Genomic DNA, 22,817 nt, shown 5'->3' with positions numbered 1-22,817 from the left:
TGTATTTAGGCAAAGATTATGAAGACTACCCTTTCTATGGCTACATAATCTATTGGTTGGATGTTATAAGAAACCAATGGGGTTTTTCATTTGTTCCTATCCCTAACATATAGTGTATGGAATTAGGATTGCATGGGAACCAACTGGTTTGTCTTGTGAACAATGGTTCAACATCTTTTTGGTTGCTTGAATAGGTTGAAAATATCGAGTTTGGCCGAGTTTCAATTGAATGGAGCTTACATTATTTTAAAGATGAGTGGGGGTTCATTTGGAGATTTCTTGATATTATGTCAATGGATATAAATAGTAATGCGCAGGCTACATATATTTTTGTGTAGTTCAGGGAAAAGTACTTATGTTGGGTTTGATGGAAGTGAAAATAAAGGTATATGATATGGTGACTGGATTATACAGACTGACAATTACGGATGCTCTATCACTATAAAAAATATATGGGTTTCGTGTGAAGTTGGTTGAAGGTTTGAATGATGTTATTGAAAATGGAAATGTTTTCTTGGTTTCCCCAAATACATATGCAATTCAGGATATCCCATTGTTACCTTTAGATATCCTCATTTAGCATGTGAGGTGTGATGTAGTTTTCTTATGTATGTCATGTTTTTTTAACTGTGGATATGTTTTCAACATGACTTAGATACAAATTTAGAGTGGTTGGTGGAAACATGTCCATGTGAAATTTCCATAATTTTTTTTTGGACATTAGTTGTATTGGTTTGAAGTTTTACAGGTTGGAGAATGTAGCTAAATGAGAATCTTTTATGATGCATTGATGGATTGTGTCGAAATTTTTTTTTCTATATAATATATAATGTATTTATATTATGTTTTTTCATTATTTTTTTTTCTGTTGTATCTTGGTTATGGAGACTTTAAAAGTAAAAATTCATGATTGCAACAAATGTTAATTTTTTCAACTATGGTAAAATTTCACCTTGGAGAACTAAAATGATCGAGATAATGATTGCTTAGATAACTATTTTTTAGAGGACCAAAATCGACCTAAATATCACCCAATTTGGTCAAGCAGAAGTTAAGTTATGAATTATTTTATTCATACATGTATTATGGAATGGGTCGGCCCTAACCACATGGGTAACTACTTAAACCCAAGTGGACTCTTATGAAATCCTATAAATAGAAGATAACTCAAGGTCATTTAGATGCATTCGATCAAGCCATCTTCTCTTCTCTTCTCTTATTTTATTGGTTTGCATAGTTATGTCAGAGGAAAGTTCGCACAAGGGTACACAATCTCAGGGTTGAAGCTCACATTGATCTAGGTCTTTATATCCCTGGATGCTGGCACAAAACTGGGATTTTAGTCCCTGGACATTGGCACACAAGCCTATGAGAGCATCTAGAGACCCATAGACACTGGCACAAAATCTTATGAGAGCGTCCAGGGTTCCAAAGGAAGATATGGAGGTGCTAGTCCCCGGATGCTCACATAGAGTGGTCCTGAGAGCATCCATGAGGTCTTGGATGCATGCAAAGTAACTATAAGACAACGTCCAAGGGTTTTTGAGTAGATATGATGAGTTGGTCTCTAGATGCATGAACATAATGGTCTGGGAGCATCCGTGCTACCATAGAAACTTGCATACAATTCAGAGAGAGCATCTAGGTTTGCTACATACACTTGCACAACTCCTCCTCCCTGTGTCCAAGACTCAACGATGAGATTTCAGTATTCTAAAGTTTTCTCTTAATGTTCAACAATGTTTAGAACAGTGACAACAATATCCAATAGTTGTCGACAATCATTGACAACATATTATAGTCATAAGAATCAGGGTTTTGTTTTCAAGCATGATCAAATCTGTTTCATGGATCTCATAGTTGTTTTGTTGCATAGATAATGTTATGGATCACTGTACTCTCTTTTGATGAATATTTGATGATGATCAAAGAAGAAGAGGATTTGCAAGGGTTTCTCCCATAGTTGGCTTTTCCCTAGCCTCAAACCAATCCTGGTGTCTCTATGTGTGTGCATGCTTTTCTTCTATTGTTCCTTTTATGTTCCACTGCATTTATGATGATGATGATGCTATTCTTTCTATATAATTGGATATGATGATGTATAATGGTGTAGATATGAGTAATTTAATGATGATATGGGGTCAACTTAATGTATTAATTATGAAACACAATTATCAAAGTAAAGAACAATTTATACCTATGAAAATTTAACATGGTATCAAAATTGGGCTCAAGAAAATCCATGGAGATCACCCTGATGATGACACATTTGATGGAAGCAAGATTTGGATGGTGGAGACCTAAAATAATTCTAGGGTTTGAATAAAACCCTAGGCAACTTTATTATTAGGGTTTGATGGATTATATGAGGTTAGGTTTGGAGACTAACCCCGAATTATGGAAACAATATGAGATATGAAACCTATTATGGTCAATGTGAATATGCTCAAGCACTTATGGGAGATTTTATGAAGCCTTAGATGAGATAATCCCTACCAGACCTGGTTAGATAATTGAAGGCAACATTGGTATATGGACCATGGACATTGATGGCTCTTGAAGATTGGTTCAAGAGGGAGAGGATCACCTCTCATTGAAGATAAGTATTTCTTGACTTACTTGTTAGACTTATAGATGTGATGATTATGTTTATTTCTTGTACTTCTTGCATATGTATTTGAGTATATGGATGTTTCTAAACTCCTTGGTGAGATGTGATGAGTAGATCCTTCTTGAGGATCATTTTTTGATGAAAATATGGAAAGAGATAAAGAGGTACTTGATCAAAATTTGACAAAGTAATTCAAGATGTCTATGTCTAATAAGAAGGTGCATAGTTATTTGAATACCACGATGTATTCTTGGTATGTTGTGTTTCAACTATTGCCTTGGTAAGCCCTAAGGTATGACGATAATGTCTCTTTCTTTAATGGCTCATACATATATATGAAAGTGACTTGGATATATGTTTCCTATGATGAATGATGCACCTAGTGTTGAACAGTTTGATCTCCTTAAATTATATCAGGCTATCTAATGTTGATACATTGATACACTTGATGCTTGGCTAACATCTACGATCTATCCATTGGATATCTTGATCCTATAAATAAGGCTAGAATCTTGAATCTAGTAAATGATACTCTTGATACTTGTCATGATGGATTTCATATAGAAGGATAGCTCATTGAATCCTATACATGAGTCGGTTGACAATGCTAGCGATAAGCATGATGAAAGCATATGAGAGATTGACATGACCTAATTTGGTCTCATTGGTCATGAAGATCATGGTAACATTGATGTGAGAGGTATAAGTGTAATATTGATAAGTAGATCTCTTATTAACTATGGTCATGTCTTGATGGCATATGGTTAAGACAAATGTCCTAACTTGATGGAGTGACTTGATAGAAAGTGTTATTGTGTTCATAAACTTTGAAATATGATGTTGCATCTATATTCTACTTTGAGTCTAAACCTTTGATGAAATATTGATGTCATTATGCTGATAGCCATGACATATACATGTTTATAATCTAACAAATATGTTGGTGCTTGACTCTAGTAGAGACAGGTTGAGGACATGAATAAAGATGAATGAAGTAGATCCCCATTAAGAGGGAGAATCTCTTCTCAAGACTCATACTCATATTACTATTTGCATTCTATGTTGCAGAATTTTGATTTATGTGCATCTCAAAAGTATTGATATGCAACAGAGTCTCAGGTTCGAATCTTCTACAGAAATTAGGGTTTCTACTCCTGATGCAGACACAAATCTGAGAGATCTCATCCTTGGATGCATGCATGCAAAGGCCTAGAGAGCATCCAGGTAGCTAAAGATGCTCCCATGCTAGAATGAAGGGAGAGTCTAGAGGTTTGACTATAGTTGACCATCATCTAAATTTTTTTGAAGATGTGTGAACTATGAATTAAGATTTTTTTGACATATTGTGCCACTGTAATATGATTTCTGAAGTTGTTGGGTTAAATTTCTGATCACATAATGAAGTATTGTGCATGAGATTAGATGTTCACCTGGAAGGTGTCAGTACCAGAGATGTGTTGCATATAACAAAAATATCTGCAAGCAAGAACAACTTGAATGTTTTCCATAACATGAACATGCATACTGAACTTGCATTTGCAAGTGACCAGGACATACACATATATATGTAACTATGTTTGTGCTACAAGAGGTTGTTATGATTTGGCTGATTGATATAGATGGACAATATTTTGTCATGGTACCTGAAAGTAAACTTGAATTGATGATTGAGATATGAATTGACTGTAGATATCTCTACGATATAAAATTTGGACATGACTTGATGTCTAACGATCTGATGCATGTGGGCATAATGACTTATGTGAATATTCAGAAAAATGATTTTGTATTGGCCTCCTTGTTCCTAGCACAATGGTTGAAGTAATGATAGTTGGGATTCAACATGAAAATGGAACCTTCATGACTCATCCTTGGTGTATGCATTTTACACCTAGTGACAAAAATGACTTGTATTATGATTATGAGAATGACTTGATCAAGTTCAGATTGATAATGCATGGTTGATGACAACTTGTTAGCATGATGAAGTCATGATTTGATATGAGCTCCACCTGTCTCCTGGTTGAAAGTATTAATATTGTGATAATGATGACTTTGATAATGGTTGTGATCTGACTTCTAAGCTTTGATAAGCTGACTCTGTTGATGTGATGGTACAACATTGAGTTATGTAAGGTTGATTATGTTGTCATAGAAAGGGATTATGCTTAGAGAATTGCAATCCATATATACCTATATTTGACAGTTATCTGATGAAGTCAAAATGATGAGTTCCAAGGTTTGGCTCTAATATTGATTATGGTTTTGGTTTTATATCTTGATGATATACTTGTGACAGGTGATGAGCCTTTGATGATCTAAATCATAGGGAGATGGCTACTAAAGCCCAAAAATATGTATCATGGCATGACGAATGAATTTCTGGAATTTGGGAAAGAAATTCCATATTATAAAGCTATTGGGAAATGTTTTTGAATAATGAAAATGTAAATCCTTGGATACTCTGATTTATAGTTCAAGATGTTGTTGAACATGACATGGCATTCGATAGTTGTTTGAAGAATTAAGGTTCCATTTTGAACATCCATCTGTATATATATGATGTGCATAGAAACTGAATAAATTCATGATTGAGCTGCTTCATTGACATAGAGTTGCCACTGAGCATGCTTTGAAATATCTGCATGAGGTGTTCTATTTTTGAGAATGAGATATTTCTCCTATGATATGTGACTACATGGATGCATTTTTGTTAATAGAGGTTATTATTAAGAACATTTGAATGTTGCTTTAGTATGATATCTTCCATGATATCTTGGATGAGAGGTCCATCATATAATTGAATATGAGTACAATGTTGTTAGCATGGCTAGATGTGAGGCAGGATGAAGAAGCTCCTTAGAGATATATCTGGGCATGACCTGGATATGATATGGATACATTGATATCTGATTATCAGAAAGTCCCATATTTATAGTTGGGACCGAGAGACTCTCATATATTGAGACAACATAGTTGTTCGAAACAAGTCAAGGCTTGTGATTGGAACCTCCTTAAAAGGGAGGATGATTGTGATATCGTTTTGTGATTTATATGATTATTTATGTTCTGATATGAAATTTTATTTGATGTTCTGTATGAAAAGGAAACAACTTCTATTGAGATAATATGATACCAGATATGAGTATGATGAGAGTAGCATTGATCGATGACACACTAGTACAAAATGAGAGATTAGTGACTAGGCGATTAAAAAAGTTAGTCACCACAATTATTTCAAGTGAATTAATATTAAATTTGAGAAATTTTAAGTGAACAAACTAAAAATGACTAACTTAAACAACTAATTTAGTCTAGGGGTAAAATATATAACTAGATATTAAGTGACTCAACTAAAAGCGACTAACTTAAATGACTAATTTAGTCCAAGACTAAAATATATGATTAGATAATAAGTGTCAAAATTAAAAATGATTACCGTAAATGAATAATATAGTCCAAGAATGAAAATATGACCAACTAACAAGTACATTGTATGTAGTGTAGACTAGTTGTTTTACGTGGGGTTTAGTCCCCACTAGGTCACAAGTTAAAACCTCATGGGGAGGGGCTGAGGAATGGAAGCCAGTTTGGGGGAATTAAAATTCCTAAGGGGTGTCTAGGCTTGACTAAAGCCTCGTACAATATTGGTGATAAGCATCCCATTGTGGGTGGATTGGTATTCTTACAACCAATAAGTAGGGTGACCTCGACTTAGGCACTGCCTAGTTACAAAGAAATAAAAATAAATTCTTGATTACTTAAAGAACTAGAATATCATCATGCTCAAAAGAATAAGCTACATGGAGGTTCCTCTATGCTCCCAGACCTTAACATGTGAACAATGGACAAGAGGACAACAAGAGCTTATCAACAACAAAATTCAAAAATTAATCTGGTACCTGAATGTAAAGTTTGTTTTTGTTAACAAGTTGCTAAAAAATTTATACATTAGTAAATAATTTTGAATTATTGCGCCGAGAGGGGCTCTCCAACCTAGTATGGAAGAGATGATGTAATGTCCTGTTAGATAATTTTTATTTTTATGTAAACATTTTGACTTGATCAAATTACATAAAATAAAAAAATTAATAAAATTAATAATTAAAATAAATTGAGGTAAAATACTCGAGGTTTTGATATATATATATATATATATATATATATATATATATATATATATATATATATATATATATATATATATATATATATATATATATATATATATATATATATATATATCTATATATATATATATCTATATATATATATCTATATATATAGATATATATATATATCTATATATATATATATATATATATATATATATATATATATATATAGATATATATATATAGATATATATATATCTGTATATATATATATATATATATATATATATATATATATATATATATATATATATATATATATATATATATATATATATATATATATATATGAAAGTAGCCTAGATCCATCTTAACTCTGGATTTACCAAGTATCTAGAGGGATCAAAATCTTTTCACTCTAAATAAGGTTTGCACCTCAAGAAATTAGATCCTTTTTAGCATTTAGTAGATCCTGAGTTAAGATGGATCTAAACTACTATAGAAAAAAATTATTCCCAATTTCAACTATTATAACGTGTTTGAGATCCAAACTCTCCACCTTTATGAAACAATGCTTCTTAATGTAGAAAAACATTGCATAATGCAGATTTTCAATTACAATTACATATATATTCATTCCATTAATTAAAATTTTAAAATCATTTTTACAACCTAAAACCTTTTCATATTTATGCTCCATGTGGTTGAAATATGAAATTTAGTCAATGCATAGAGAAAGCAAAAGCATGCTAACTCTACCACCAACTATGAGTTATTTATAAAAAGTATTATTACTAATAAATTTAAACTGAAATAAAGCTTAAAGGTTAAGTGGTCTTTGGTATGGAAAATGGTGAAAGCATCAAGAATCAAAAGCCAAGATCTCATTTTCCTACTATGAATTTTTATTTGTGTTGAAAGTTGATTTTATCCTCATGGATAAAGAATGGTGGAATATACTACTACATAATCTCTCTCTAGCTTGTGGAGTTCACAAGTCATATTTTCTTCAGGTGATGATTTTGGTGGATGACACAGGAGGAAAATGGCCGCAAATCAATCACTCACCTTGGAATGGGTGTACTCTAGCATATTTTGTGATGCCTTTCTTTCTCTTCATTGTAGGAGTGGAAATTTCTCTCACTTTCAAGGTAGTCCAACACTTGCTTTTTATCCAGGCATCTCGGAAACACAGTAATTACACATTGCATTATTTTTAGAAATAGTTTTTGACCCATAGACCTATTACTTTGATAGGATGTTCATATAGTAAAGCGCTTTCCCATGGTTGGAAAATGGGTTTTGTTTTTCTTTTACTTTTTATCAGAATAACACTTATTTTACTATTTCTATGGAATTTTTTTGTTATTGACTTTCACTTTTCTAAACACATAAGTTATCCAACCTAGAAATATCACTTTAATTGCATTAAAGTAGTTCCTCAAAACAATACTTTCGGGAACTTATAAGGAAAATAAGCTAATTAGAAACCATTCAGATCTAACCATGTTCAACATATTCAACATTGCAAACTTCATTCATTGTGGCTATTTCTCACAAAATTGTGTTAAGCTACAATACTAATTTTACCTTTGCATAAGACTCTGTGAACCAGTCCTTATCATTTGTTGGATTCATCGGCTTAGACCTAGGTTCAGAGTTAGCTGTGCTAACCAACAAAACCCTATTCCATTGGCCATTTCAGTGATAACTTGCTTGTACAGACCATAGTATCATCTGAGGTGATATTGGGAGATGCTAGAACCAGTTTTCTTCATCTAAAGGGACTATACAGTGTGGTTGCAAGGTTTTTAATAGTTTAGGGCTTAAGCTAACCTTCTTGAACCCTTAACCTTATTGGTACAATCATAAAGCTTTTTCCTATTTAACAGAGTTATGAACTACACAAAAATATTCTAACATGTATTATTCAGTGTATAAAACAATATCTGGACCTTCACGATGAAATTGTAGAACAAAAATATAAAATGAACCATAAATAGGCTAAAACACAGAATTTATGTGAACATACAAAGATACATAGATTTATCCTGAAATTTCTTCTTTATTAGCCAAGTCTTCTCAAATACAATCTTTTTGACCCTATGCCACACAGCTACAAGGGCCTGCACACTCAGCTACAGACTTACCAAGGTCTCCACACACACAACTATAGGAGCCTTCCCCTTCACTTGACTATAGAAAGATCTTAAAAAACAGAGTCAAAAGTATTTCATCAATTGAATTATATCCCTTAGACTTGCTAAGACATCCCTTTATATATGATTTTACCCTTACAATACCATGGTCTGCAAATCATGGGCGGAGCTCCAAATCCTCTAAATAATCCCATCCCTTTACAAAATAAGGGGCTTTGACCCATCCTAGATCCCCTTTGACTATTATATCGTTGTGCTAATCATGCTAAACTCCTCAAAACGAGGAGTCCTTCCCTTAGACTTGCTAAGACATCCCTTTATATATGTTTACCCTTACAATACCATGGTCCGCAAATCATGGGCAGAGCTCCAAATCTTCTAGATAATCCCATCCCTTTACAAAATAAGGGGCTTTGACCCATCCTAGATCCCCTTTGACTCTTATATCATTGCGCTAATCATGCTCCACTCCTCAAAACGAGGAGTCCTTACATGACTCAAACAAAACGTAGACCTAGGGGACCCTTACCCAACAACCCCCCAACACAAAGATGTGATCTGTCCTTGAGTCACTCAGCTGGTATGCCCTCGATCTTGGATTTCACACCTCTGTAATCATTCTTTAATGGATGTAGCATTGTTGTGTATTACTCTACGACCTATTGAACTTCGTTTGCAAGCTTCTTTGTGGTCAGCCCCTCTGTTATGAGGCTGATTGTCCTCAGGGTTTGTTGCATGCTCTTCAGTTTCCCCTCTACTTCCTGGGAAATATGGTAGGCCTCATCTACCTAAGGTTGCGTCCACGCAGAGATGATATGTTCCTTTCTTCGTATCTCATTAATCTGTCCTTGCAGAAGTGTTTCTGCCTGGAGACAGGTGAACCATTGCACAGGGGCTAAGGTCGGCGCGATGGCTTTCAACTCATCAAAATACAGTGTCTTGTCTCTAATATCTACTTTAAATCTTCCACACATGTGGTTCCCCTTGCAGCAAGGCCCACACCTCCATTGTATCTTCAAAAATTTGACTACAGGCCTTAACTGTAGTCTCTATCTGAACCTTAGCAATTTTGATGGCATCTTTGAGCTGCTCATGAAATTCTGGTGGTGTTGTAGTTTGCAACTTCATCTGAAGCTCTCTGGTCTACATCTATAGTCAAATATAACCTTTCCCACCTCTCCCTTTGATGCTTTGATTACTGCTGCCAGTTTCTGAATCTTTTCTACTGAAGTTGCCTTGGCTAGGATCTCGAGCTTTGGAAGCTCACTGCATGCTTTAGTTATGGCCTCTTCTAGCTACTAGTTGCTTGAAGCTACTTCCTCGTGATCCTACATCAATTTATTATTTTCCTTGAACACCTGTTGGTTTTTTATTTTAACTTAGTTGATGACCAATAGAGCTTGCTGCTCTCATATCTTGAGATCATCTGTGACACCCTAATGAAGCTCGTGCAACGTCTGAAGGATCCTTTAATTTTTGTACGTGCTCCCTTTCCTTTTCACCCTCGACATGTAGTGATCCTTCTGGAAATTGGATTGCTCATAGGTCTGCAGTAAGCTTGGATGTTGAAGGTACCATGCCCTCTTGCTTCGTGTTCACCTAAACCACGCCCACTTGAATCTCGCTCATTTGAACCTACAATTATTTAAGACCCTACTGGACCTTTGTCAATACTGCCCTATATTGATCCTCAATGTTCCCCCACATCTCTTCCATCACAGTGCAGACGATGTCGCCAATCTCATTAAATTCCCCCTCAGTGAATACCAAAGGATCTGCATTAGTGGATCTATCGGACTTCTGCTTCTTCTGTACACCACCAATACTCTTCTTCTTCCACTTCTTTGTTATGAATGGGGAATCTATGTCCTCCATGTCCACATCAGGGTCTCCACCACTATGTTCCCCTTTGCCAATCTCCTACTTGACTGTAGGCTCATTAGTCTTTCCCTCAAGGTCAATCGTAACATTTGGAGGCACTTTCATGATATCCTTCTTGGCTCCTGATTTTTTGGTCTGCCCACCTGAAGTGGGCTTACTTGTGCCAATGTTCTCTGTCACTTTTACATTTGTTCGGGTAAGCCAATTAATCAACCACTTACTGATGACCATCAAGATGTCATCTTCAGACACTAAGTATGGTAGCTCATGCCATACCTTCTCCAAATATTTCTTGGCATGGATAGAGGCATTGTGAAAGTCCGCTTTAAAATCAGCAATGTCGCCATACTTTTTGAATAATGCAGGCGACAATCATGAACTTTGGTTGATGACTGTGCATAGGTCCATCTCAAAGAGAACCCAAGATATCTTGTTCTCCATAACCCAACTCAGTTCCTTATAGGCCCATAACAATGAAAACTTTGCATCCTCACACAAATCAAGTTCTACACTAGGGAACTATGAATCCTCTAGTGTTAGCCATGCTACCAACATAATTAAGAGTAACAATCACACATAGTGGAATGGCATCCCTTCTTCCTATGCTTCATGACTATCATAAAAAAAATCCATACCCGACCCAATTAAACTGGACCCCCTTGTTGCACTATGCAACCAAGGACATGACTAGGGTCGACCCTTCGTCTGCCCAATGCTTCAACCAGTGAAAATGGATGCACCAAAATGCACAACCTCATCATTAATATTAATAATAGCATAGCCCATGACTTCTTAACGATGCCATAGTCATTCTTCATTTGATTGGCCAGCTTTTCTCATGATATTTCCCAACAAATGCATGAGGAAATGCAGTAATCCTATATTATCCTTATGTGTACCCCACCAACGCGTAGGTGTAGCCCTCAAAGCCAGGTCCAAGGCCTAAAATCGTTATTATTCTGGTACATCCCTTTCAAATATATCCAAAAATACACTCACATCACCTATCCCATCATGATATGGTAAGTTACATACCTTGGTAGATATGCAGGAAATACATTTTTCCATTCAATTGCAGCACAGAGTAGAAACTTTGTGCAACCAGTTATACTTGTTGTTTATTTCTTCATTCGAGTCTGAATGACATGAACTATCCTTGTCCCAACTTATCCATCCATCTATGGTGGGGTTGAACCAATCTTTGTCGCACACAATTAACTTATAGATGTGGTCAATATCGTCATCACCATATTCTTTGTGGACATGTTCTATATATCGCGCTCCTTCAGATGGATCTAAGGGAACAACGACTATGGTACCATTCTTTTCAAATACCATACTCCTCCTTTTTAGATTGATTATGGAATCCATATCAAAATCCCAATTGATTCCAAGCAAATCTAGATACAGATTACTATTGTCCACAATCTCAATGACTTCGAAGTCCACCCTCACTCTTGCTCCTTCAATATCCACCATAACACCTTGCAACCGTCCCATCGGGATAACCTTTTTTTGATTGGCCATATGCAGTTGAATTGGTGACCATTGCAACCTTGTTTGCCCCATTTTCTCCCAAGTATGCTTCTATAAGACATTCACATATGATCCCAAGTCCATAATTAGTTGATCCATTTCAAATTCATCATTCTACGCAATTAACTGCATTTCTCATCCAATCCTTTTCTTATTATTGTTGACCTTATTTACTACACATTGTTTAAGTTGGGGCTTCTCCTTACTAGCACAATTGTCAATCATTTCTTGTAACCCTTCCACTCCTTTCTGGTCCCTTAACAACTTCATACATGTCTGCAGAAAGGAATTCAAAATAGTCGAATCAGGGTTCGTGGTCACAGTACCTACTTCAAGAGTGTTCTTCTTTGGTACTAGTTGCGTCTGCATCTTTGATGTCGAAGCTTCTATGTCCACAAAACTCTTCTTTGCCTCCAAGAAAGTTTCCTTTTCCTCCTACAGATTGAACCCCAACGTTGTTTTCTCCTACATTCCTAACCCATGTATCTTCCTCAGGCTTTTTACCTTCTCCCTTATCTTCTCTAGTAGCCACACCACTTTGTGTCACTATATTAATGCTTGTATCATCCTCACATAGTTTAGATCACATCATATGTATATTCTTCACAAGTTACTAATTCTTATTTTCTTACATCTTAGCCATTAAAATAGGGCAATATTCTATCACATGGTAAAACTGTCTGCAATACTGACATGAAGGGTGAGTGGGATTATGAAAATCTTGTGCATAATTCCTAGCTTTGCCACAATTATAGAATATGATCTAACCCCTTCCTCATCCAATGCCTCCTCCGCGACCACATCCTTGACCTTGAAATCCTCCACGAACCGCAGGCGAAACATTATCTCCGTCTGCGTGGCCTTCAGCTTGCATCCTATATGATGGGGTTTGATCTATCATCAATTCATAGCTGTGCCAATGGCTCTCATAATGTACTATTGATCGAAAAAACTTGAAAAATAATTGTTGTGGTGAATTCACATATTTTTGTAGCAAATAATAGTGATCAGTCAAGTGTTGTCCCCCAACTCAGAAAATACTACACCATACACTCGGTTTGGTACTTGGTCTAGCAATATGTTCCGATTTCAAAGGATTGGGACCTCTATAGCCAAATAGTCAGGATAGACAAGACACTAGTCCTTATAGTGACCTTAATTCTTACAATTTAGGCACCATACTTCTGATCACATATCAGATCGAACGTCCCTTCCTTTCTTCAGGTCTTGCAACTCCATATGAAAACTTGTGAATTGGTATTGTATCTGCTAAACCCCTATGTGCGTGTCTTGTATTGGCGAAGCCTCTAATTTCATCATGATTTCTAATGATTCCACTTGCGTTCAAATCTTTTGATGTCATAGTGGTAATCTGAGGTGCAGAAATAGCTCAACTATATACCATTATTTGTGCAATTCATCAAAGATATGGAAGTTGGCTTGTCCCATAAAACATTTTAACCTCTGATCTACATCCCAAGAAGTTTCATTGGCAATTTGCTTAATATCTTTTATTTCTGTGATACAATGTGACTGTGACTTAGGTTTCTTAAAATTTGTGTTTAGAGTGTTCTTTGTCGCAGCTAGTGAAGCAGCTGGATTCATTGTACTGTACTTGATATACCATGACAATGATCTGTCCTATAACACTATGATAAGCTATGATTTCTTCATATCATCTTCATTGACCTACTATGTTTTCCACACAACTTCTGTGACAAACCAAAATTGATTAGGATCCTCTAATCCTTGACCCTTAAATATAGGTATATCCGTTCCATTAGCCATGTTGAATAGTGGAGGTGGAGGTGGAGGTGTATGAGGTTGAGGCGAAAGTGGAGTGGAAAGGTGAGGAATCCCAGAAGTGCCTTGATTTTCTGACTGTGCCACACCTCTAGGTGTACTAGGGTTTCTCTTTTCTTCTTCACTATCTGATTCACCCAATGATGGACTATACTCACCCTCTATATATTTTCACGATTGGTTATGAATATTTTTCTTCTTCATGTAGATCTAGTCTGGCTTCTTTAACACCCTTTTCACATATCATCATCTTAATCTAGAGCTTTAGTGAATTCAGATACTTACTTCATGGACCTTTGAAAAATCTATGCTCAGTTTCACCGTAGGATACTATTGTGTGAATTTCAATTTTACTAATAAAGCCTTTGAGTATACTATCAACCCAGTAGTCAACAACTCTTGCAACCTTATTTTTAGACTTCTTAAATCGTTTAATCGGCTCTAGGGTAAACACAATAGGGTCATCATGTTTTCAGCAAGGTTCCTTGTCTACAAGCCATGAAATCCACTTGTGCAACTCATTAGCGAATTATGTGAAAAATATCTCGTGCTATTATGTATAGATATACCTCTGTAACCAACTTTCTTTTTATTGGCATGGATCTCTTCGTTCATGTGCTTCAAATTCGTGCAAATTTTGATCTACCCAATTTTGGATCTCTTTTCTAGTCAGATTCCACATCACACATCCCTCAAATAGATCTCAATCCCAGCAAGAGAACCAATTGATGGCTTCAGGGGCTTAGACCTAAGTTCAGAGTTAGCTACACTAATCAACAAAACCATTTACCACCAACCATTTCATTGACGACCTACTCACATAGACCACAGTCTGACCTGAGGTGATATTGGGGGATGCTAGAACCAAGTTTCTGCATCTAGAGGGACTATGCAGTGTGGCTGTAAGGTTTTTAATAGTTTAGGGCTTAATCCGACCTTCGCGAACCCTTAAACTTATTGGTATAATCGTAAAGAATTTTCCTATTTAACAGAGTTACAAACTACGTGAAACTATTATAACATGTATTATTCAACGTATAAAGTAATATTTGGACCTTCGCGATGCAATTGTAGAATAAAAATATAAAATGAACCATAAAAAGGCTAAAACATAGAAATTATGTCAACATATAGAGATACATAGATTTATCCTTAATTTTTTTCTTTATTAGCCAAGTCTTCTCAAATACAATCTTTCTGACCAAGTGAACACAACTACAAGGGCTTGCTCACTCAGCTGCAGACTTACCAAAGTCTCCATGCACATAGCTGCAGGATCCTTCCCCTTTGCTTGACAACAGAAAGATCTTACAAAACAGACTCAAAAGTATTTCATCAATTGAATTATATCCCTTAGACTTGCTAAGACATCCCTTTATATACACTTTTACCCTTACAATACCATGGTCCACAAATCATGGGGGAAGCTAAAAATCCTCTAGATGATCCCATCCCTTTACAAAAGAAAGGGCTTTGAGCCACCCTAAAGCCCCTTTGACTCTTATAGTCTTGTGCTAATCGCACTCTGCTCCTAAAAATGCAAAGTCTTTAGATGAATTGGATAAAACTTAGGCCTAGGGGAACCCCACCCAACATCATCCTCTATAATCAACTACTAGACTCCCTAGAACACTATCATTAGAAACTAAATGGAAAAATATTTGTAGAGAATCACTAAGATGGCATCTACAATTGAGAAGGTAATTGTGAGAATGATGAAGCTTCTCTTCTGGGGAATCCTACTGCAACGTACTTATGAAAACATATTTACATGTACAAGTATATCCATCTTTCAAAGACTCGAAACTTATGTCCTTTACTTTTAGCACGTGGTTATTCCCATGCACTAGATGATTTGTCATACTGAGTCAATATGAAAATAATAATATGGTGTGGCATTCTTTAGGTAACATTGAATTGAAGCTAGTAATAACAAAATTATAAGTGGACAAATTGATTAGAATTATATGATTTAGAGTAGAGACAACAACCATCTATATATCTATTCCCACAGTCATCTATATTTGTAATATTGTAACTGCTAAGTGGTTCTTTGAATTTAGGATTAGTGGACCAACCTTCCAGCCAGTAAATAATCTCAGTATATTGGGCTTTTATCGCAGTCGGTAAACTGATCCTCTATGGTTATGGAGACCTTTTAGGCCACTGACAGGGGAATTTCAAATTCTTATCTCCCCTGCCATGACCAGTAAGGTTGAGAGGTTAAATTGATCCTTCAGTGGGATAATCCAATGTCAAAATTGATCAGGGGAATTGGGGCCTTATCACCTAGACTGATAAAATTTGATGATTTATTTAGTAGATTTCTCTGAAAAAATGTTACTAAAAGAAATAAAAGAGTATGCTTGGTATGAATCAGTGGATCACTTTGTCTTACCATGTGGAGTCACTAGTGAAGATAACAACAACAAAGGAACAACCTACAAATCTACCTTATGAGAATTTGGCCATATTCAAGTTATATATTTGGCATTGGTAAGCACATTGGATTCCTTGTGTACAACTACATTTCTCCCACCTGCCAACTTTTATGAGGAATTTTGCATTTTCATTTATCTTCACCTACTTCTCTAATTCGGGCATTTACTCATGAGGCTTGTTGGACTATGTGTTTTCCTCATTTACTTTTCAATAACATATGGGCTCTACATTCTAGATTGGAATTTTGTTGTGCATGATGAAGACAATCCTAACATTGGAAAGTCATTTATAGTAAGTGCCTTGTTCCTCTCAAAGAAATAGCATGACAATTTTTTTCATTATTACACTGATTATTACTCTTTTCAACACTGCAAAATTAGTCATTATGCTCTGGTTTCAGAATATTTGTAAGAAAAGGAATTAGTTTTGTGCAATAGTGTAAAGTAAGCATAAATTTGTGATGTTAACAACTATGTGTTTGTATCATCTGTGAAAGTTTAGTTTTTTCAAACTAGCCTAACTATTAGGAATCTTGGAATTTTATAGAAAATTAGTTTGGAAATTGTCACAGTTATTAACAACCCTAATATAATATGCATTTTTACAAACCTTCCCAATAATGAATCTATGTTAGAGGGTTATTACTATTCACACCTTAAAATTATATTCCTTAAATTTAAGGAGGTAACAAGATCATTATATATTTTATTTTGCAAACCAAATAAGGGACTACTTATCAGGGTTTCTGCTCTTAATCAAAGGGAGGATGATCAAGTCTCCAAGCTATGGAATAATCCCTCTCCTCCTTATCCATGAGATACCTAGTGTAGGGTCTAAAGCACTCTAATGTTTCTCACAACACATTCTGGTCGCAATACACAAAACCCCACCCTTGTTCTAAGGACCAATCAATCATCCAGGTGTTTCATTACTCGTAGGGTCATACAAAACAACTAAAGGATTTTGGGAACAACACATCCCTTAGGACTTGGTACTCTCATCCTATAACCTCCCACACATTTTCAAAGTTAGTACTCCCATTAACAAGGTCGGTGACAAAACAACAACCAGAATGGAAACAAAAATCCAAGTGGAAACTAGATTAATCCCCAACTCAAGAATCCATCATATACTATGTCTTGGTTTTACAATAGGTTTTATAATTTGATAAATTTTTAAGGAGGAATGCATCCCATTTAAATCCAGTTCACATGAGCGAGGTGATGGAACATGTTGAGAAATGGTGAATTAGTGCTTTGACACATTTTGTTCGTAGTTAGGTTTTGTTCAGGTATTGTGAAAAATCAAACCATTTCTCTGTGGTTTGTTTTCTTGCACTAAAAATTAATAATATGGGTAAGGGTTTCTATGTTGGAGCTTAGGTGTCATGATCCTGCTTGTAAATGAAGCTGTTGCAACCATTTTTAGGGTTTTTTCATCATTTGTTTTATAAGGTGAAAATGGCAGAGAATCTACTACATTGATTGGATCTATAACAAGTGTGATTTTCATGAAGATGATGCCAAATATAGCTCACATAGCAATAGTGATATAAGCTTTGAGAGGCCAACCATAGCTAGGGATTATAAACTCTCAAATTCTAAGGGACAATGGCTTCTTGGTGCTGAGGGGAGGGTTGCAAATAGTGCCTAATTTACTCTTGATACTCAGATAAATAAAAGTGTGCTCTACATGAAAAAATTATTTTCTTAAAGCTACCTCGGTGGCTTCCAAAACATATACAATTGATCCCTAGCTAAGGACATGAATTGCACCATGTTGCAAATCAAGTGTTTGTGTTCCACAACAATCCAACCGAATTCCTGGAGCAATAATGACTCTAGATACCTTTTCCAAAGAGCTCCCAATCATCATTCTTTTAACATGAAAACAAATGATTTCCCTTAAAGAGACGTGGGTGCCCCATACTCAAGGTATGATCCCATACTAATGAATACAACAAGGGAACATCATGACAAATAGCTTCATCTCCAAGCTTTCTGCTGCCAAGAAAAATGCCTAGAATGGACCATTTCCTACTGCAGTGAGTCTCTTTACAAACTACCATTCAATTGTTAGGGAAGAGCTACTCAAATATATTTAAAAATAACAAATAATAGTTTCCCCTGAAATATGTATAAGAAATTCAATTATTTTATTGAATAGACTATTACAAAATGAATCTAGAGTGAGGAAAAGTGGCTATCATGAGTCATGGATACTCAAAGATGGGGGTGTTGTTTCTCAGTACTTTAATATTCTCCTTATTTATCCTAGAAATTTGTAGCCATGAAGTACTAGGTCTCGGAGAAGTGCACATTTCTACCAGGGATAGTATTTGATCCTAAAGGAGGCAAGAAAACTTGTGATTGTGACAAACCCTAAAGGATTAGAAAGAATTGTTCTTTTAACTCATGTGAGAGAAGAACACTAGAGTAGCAGTGAGGAAACATCTTGAATACTTATGTAAGACCCCCAAAAAAAAACAAAGGGTGGTGGTGTGTTACAAGTAGTATTAGAGATCCTAGGTTCAACACTCAGACCTAATCGGCTCTATTCAAAAATTGACTATGAATGCATGTCATTGGTGTTATGCTATCTTAGCCTCTACAAGGTTTTCTATGGAGAACATCATAGTGGTCAACAACATTTTGGATCCATGTATATTTATAGTAGTAGCCTGAGAGATATAGCTTTTGCTAAAAGTTTATAGGCTTTGGGAAACTCCATTATCCTTTGAAATATTATCACTTTGTTGGGGAATAGGTTTATCAGTTGTTCTATGTATTATGTCATTCTTTAGAAGCTAGGGAAGTAATCTTAGACAAACCTACAGATGTCAGAGTAGATCTCCTCTTGGCTTGCAAAGCTACAACAAAGAGTAGATGAATAACCCATAGTTACTATTCAACAATCCATCACTCTACTGGTTTACGGAAACCCTGGAAACAACAAATTTGGAGTGCAGATCCTGCAGTTGCTCTATATATACTACACAACATGATTGGAAAGTGAAAATTATTAAAATTAATATTGACAAAATGCCAAAGGGTAGCTTTAACAATATTCAAACTGCATATTTTTTATTTTCATTTAGGTGTTTTTTAACCATGCTCTCCCCCCAATTGACCACCTATTGACGGTGTTGGACTTGCCAACATTCAGGGGATCTCCCTGGTATGAAGTTCCAACTAGACCTCACACCGTTTGGTGTAAGAGTCACATCCAGTACAATGGCCTAGTTTCCATTATCTTAGATATTTTCCTTAGCTTTTGTGGTTCAACACATGAGAGTGTTATTCTTGTAACTTCAAGAAAGAGAGGTGAGTATAACTGGTGAGTTCATAATGTAACTTTGTGTTCAGGTGCTCTTACTGTATGGGAGAGGGTAAAGTGATCCTCTAAATGAGAGGTAGTAGTACCACCCAGGGAGAGACACACGTGAAAACAACAAGGGTTTGTCCAACATGCAGCGGAATATTTCCACAACAGATGTGACAGTCGTGAAAACCAAAGTTCAAGGGAAAACACATACACCATCCTGCAGAGTAGTCCATCTGGGGGTGAAGATCATCAAAACCAAGAAAAGACAAGGATGGTCTGTCTAATGTCTGATGGAGTAGTCCACATGGACAATACAATAATGACAAACAATACAACACATCTCCAACAATGTAAGTACTAAAATAACCAAAGTAGTTGAAATATCTTAGTATAGGTTGAGAAAAGATGCATTACAAATGTTTGAAGTATAGTCTTACAAACGGATATGTGGTAGCCTCAAATAGCCTTTTGAATTAAGAAAAATTTCCAAGACAAATCTTTACACCATACATCACTACCTCTAGTAGTGGGAAATTGGAGCCACTCATCACTCCTCAAAGAATAGACTAAATATTCTCAAGGATATGTGGGAGGAGCAAAGGTGAAAAGTATTTTCCCCATACAATGAGGGGGTATATATAGCCAAGGGGAATAACTGGCCCTTGTGAATCTTCAACTTCCCTCGTGACTATTTGATATCCTATGAATTTTCAACTAACGTGACTCTTCAACTTCATATGTGCGTCTCTTGGACTTTCACATTACATTTCATTTTATTACACAAGTATGGCCCATAATAGTGATGTGGCTAAGACAACTCATGACACTACTGAGATGCACTGGCTGATTGTCATGTCCATGTCGAGTTGTTGTGTTGATGGGTGATGGGTGTGCTCTCAGTGTAACATGTCTTCACCTTCACATGGAAAATTGTGTGAGGTCTTCGATGGTCTTGGTCTTTCTTGATGGTGCTCATGCATGTCTCCCTTTCACTTGCTTCTCAATGTGCTTCATGAATTCATTCAGTTGTCTTCATCCCATTTGTCATCATGCCATGTTTCATCAATGTACCTGTTCCTGTAATCACTCATGATGAGACAACATCAAATCCAAAAATATCATAGTCTAAGATGATGCATTGTTTTCTACTTTGGTGTAGGTAACTGGGAGAGGGACAAGGCACTAAAACTGCACAAAGCATAGATTGGGTTGGGATGCGAAGCTCTGAAGCACTGCTGGAAAAAACTGTGTAGATGTCCCTGGGAGGTAGATTTTCACAATCCGGGGTGGTAGTGACAATTGCAAGGTAGAACCCAACCGAGAGGTAGGATTGCATAGTTTTAAGGATGAGGATTGGGATGGTCATCTTGGGGTCCAGCTGGGAATCTGCATAGTTTCTCAGAGGAAGATAGATCAGGTAGCATGAGGCACTAGCAAACATTTATGAGCAGTTTCTTAAAGCAAGTTTGGATCAGGCTGCAGGGATCTGCTATTCATAACTACGTGTTTCTAAGAGATAGTGTCGGACATGTAGTTTCTGCATAATTTCTGGTATCAGTGCAGAGTAGGGCAACAGGGAGATTTCCAGTCAAAACTACACAATTTTTAGAGGGAGATAAGGACAAGCCAGTATGATTCCTTCTAGTCAAATCTTTGGATTCTTAGAAGGAGAGAATGGCAAGTCAATGTATTCCAATCAAATCTGTGAAATTCCTTGGAACAATGTAGTGACAGGTAATAGAGGGTCGATTCACATGATTCCGTAGTTTCTGTAGACAGTGTAAGGAAGGAATTTGGGAAACTTTTGCACAGTTTTGGGGAGAATTTCAACCCTGGGTCATAGTGCAGTTTAGGTTTTTGGTAGATCAGAGGGAGTCTTGATGAGTGATGTTGCGGGAAGCACAGAGTGGATTGAACTTGGGGAAAACTTCTGCGCATTTCTAGGAGACAATCGAATGGCTTACTTCCATGATTGAGTAGTGTATGTTTCCCTAGAGAACAGCCTCAACCTATGCACAACAGAACAAGGTCACTAAGAGCTGAGACTATGTAGTGCATCTCAGTCGAGGTTCGACTTAAGGAGAGTTGTCCAGTCAACAAATTTTTATGAAAAATGGCTAAGTGTGAGAGCAAGTGAACTTATGTATGCCTGACAATGTGATCACACACTTATCATGACTCGATGACAAGACTCCTCAAACCAATGAGACAAACATGTGCTCAGTGAAACTGCCTTAGAGGTTAAGAGCAACAAGTGTGACACATGAGATAGATCTTCGAACGACCATGATGACACTTCCGTGACATTGTGCACAACTTTGTGTATGAGTACGACCACTATTGATAGAGTGAAAACAACTCATTCATGAAAAGACAATCCTTCAAAATCGCTAGAACAAACTCCCATTCATGACATAGCAATCAACATTCCAAAAGATGACTAGTGGTCTATCAAGAAATAAGTCTATAAAGACTTAACAAGAGATCATGGAATGAGCTTGAGTGTTTGCAACCATCAGGGGGAAAACCAAGGAAGGCTCCAAAATTTGGATGTAGGCCAAAATTTTGGAGGTTGTTGCAACTACTACAACACTTGGCAACACAATGGTTAAATAATGGTATCTCTGTTTCGGTTCATTTTCAGCACAGGGCCTTGGCCTTTCAGGGAGTATTGATTTTTTTTCATGTTACTTTGGCTTCCCCACTTACCCCATGGATAGACATGGTTCACATTGTACCAACTCAGTCAAACATAGCAAAATTTTCAGCTAGATCATAGTGATTCAAAATTGGTTCGCGAGCTTAAGATTTTCAGAGTATAATTTTTCATCTTTGATGTTGCTGCGCTGCCAACAGGCTTGGATAGTACCTCAATAGAGTCATGCATGAACAAAATCATTGCTTCATTGCCAGTGAGCCTGGTTTGTACCCCGATGGAGTTGCCTG

Source organism: Pinus tabuliformis, chromosome 5_1 (genome assembly GCF_031772625.1).
Source record: "Pinus tabuliformis cultivar Carrire ecotype Pingquan chromosome 5_1, CPIR1, whole genome shotgun sequence".
NCBI classification, from domain to species: Eukaryota; Viridiplantae; Streptophyta; class Pinopsida; order Pinales; family Pinaceae; genus Pinus; species Pinus tabuliformis.
The sequence above is the reverse complement of the archived record's forward strand: the minus strand, read 5'-3'. Positions refer to the sequence as shown.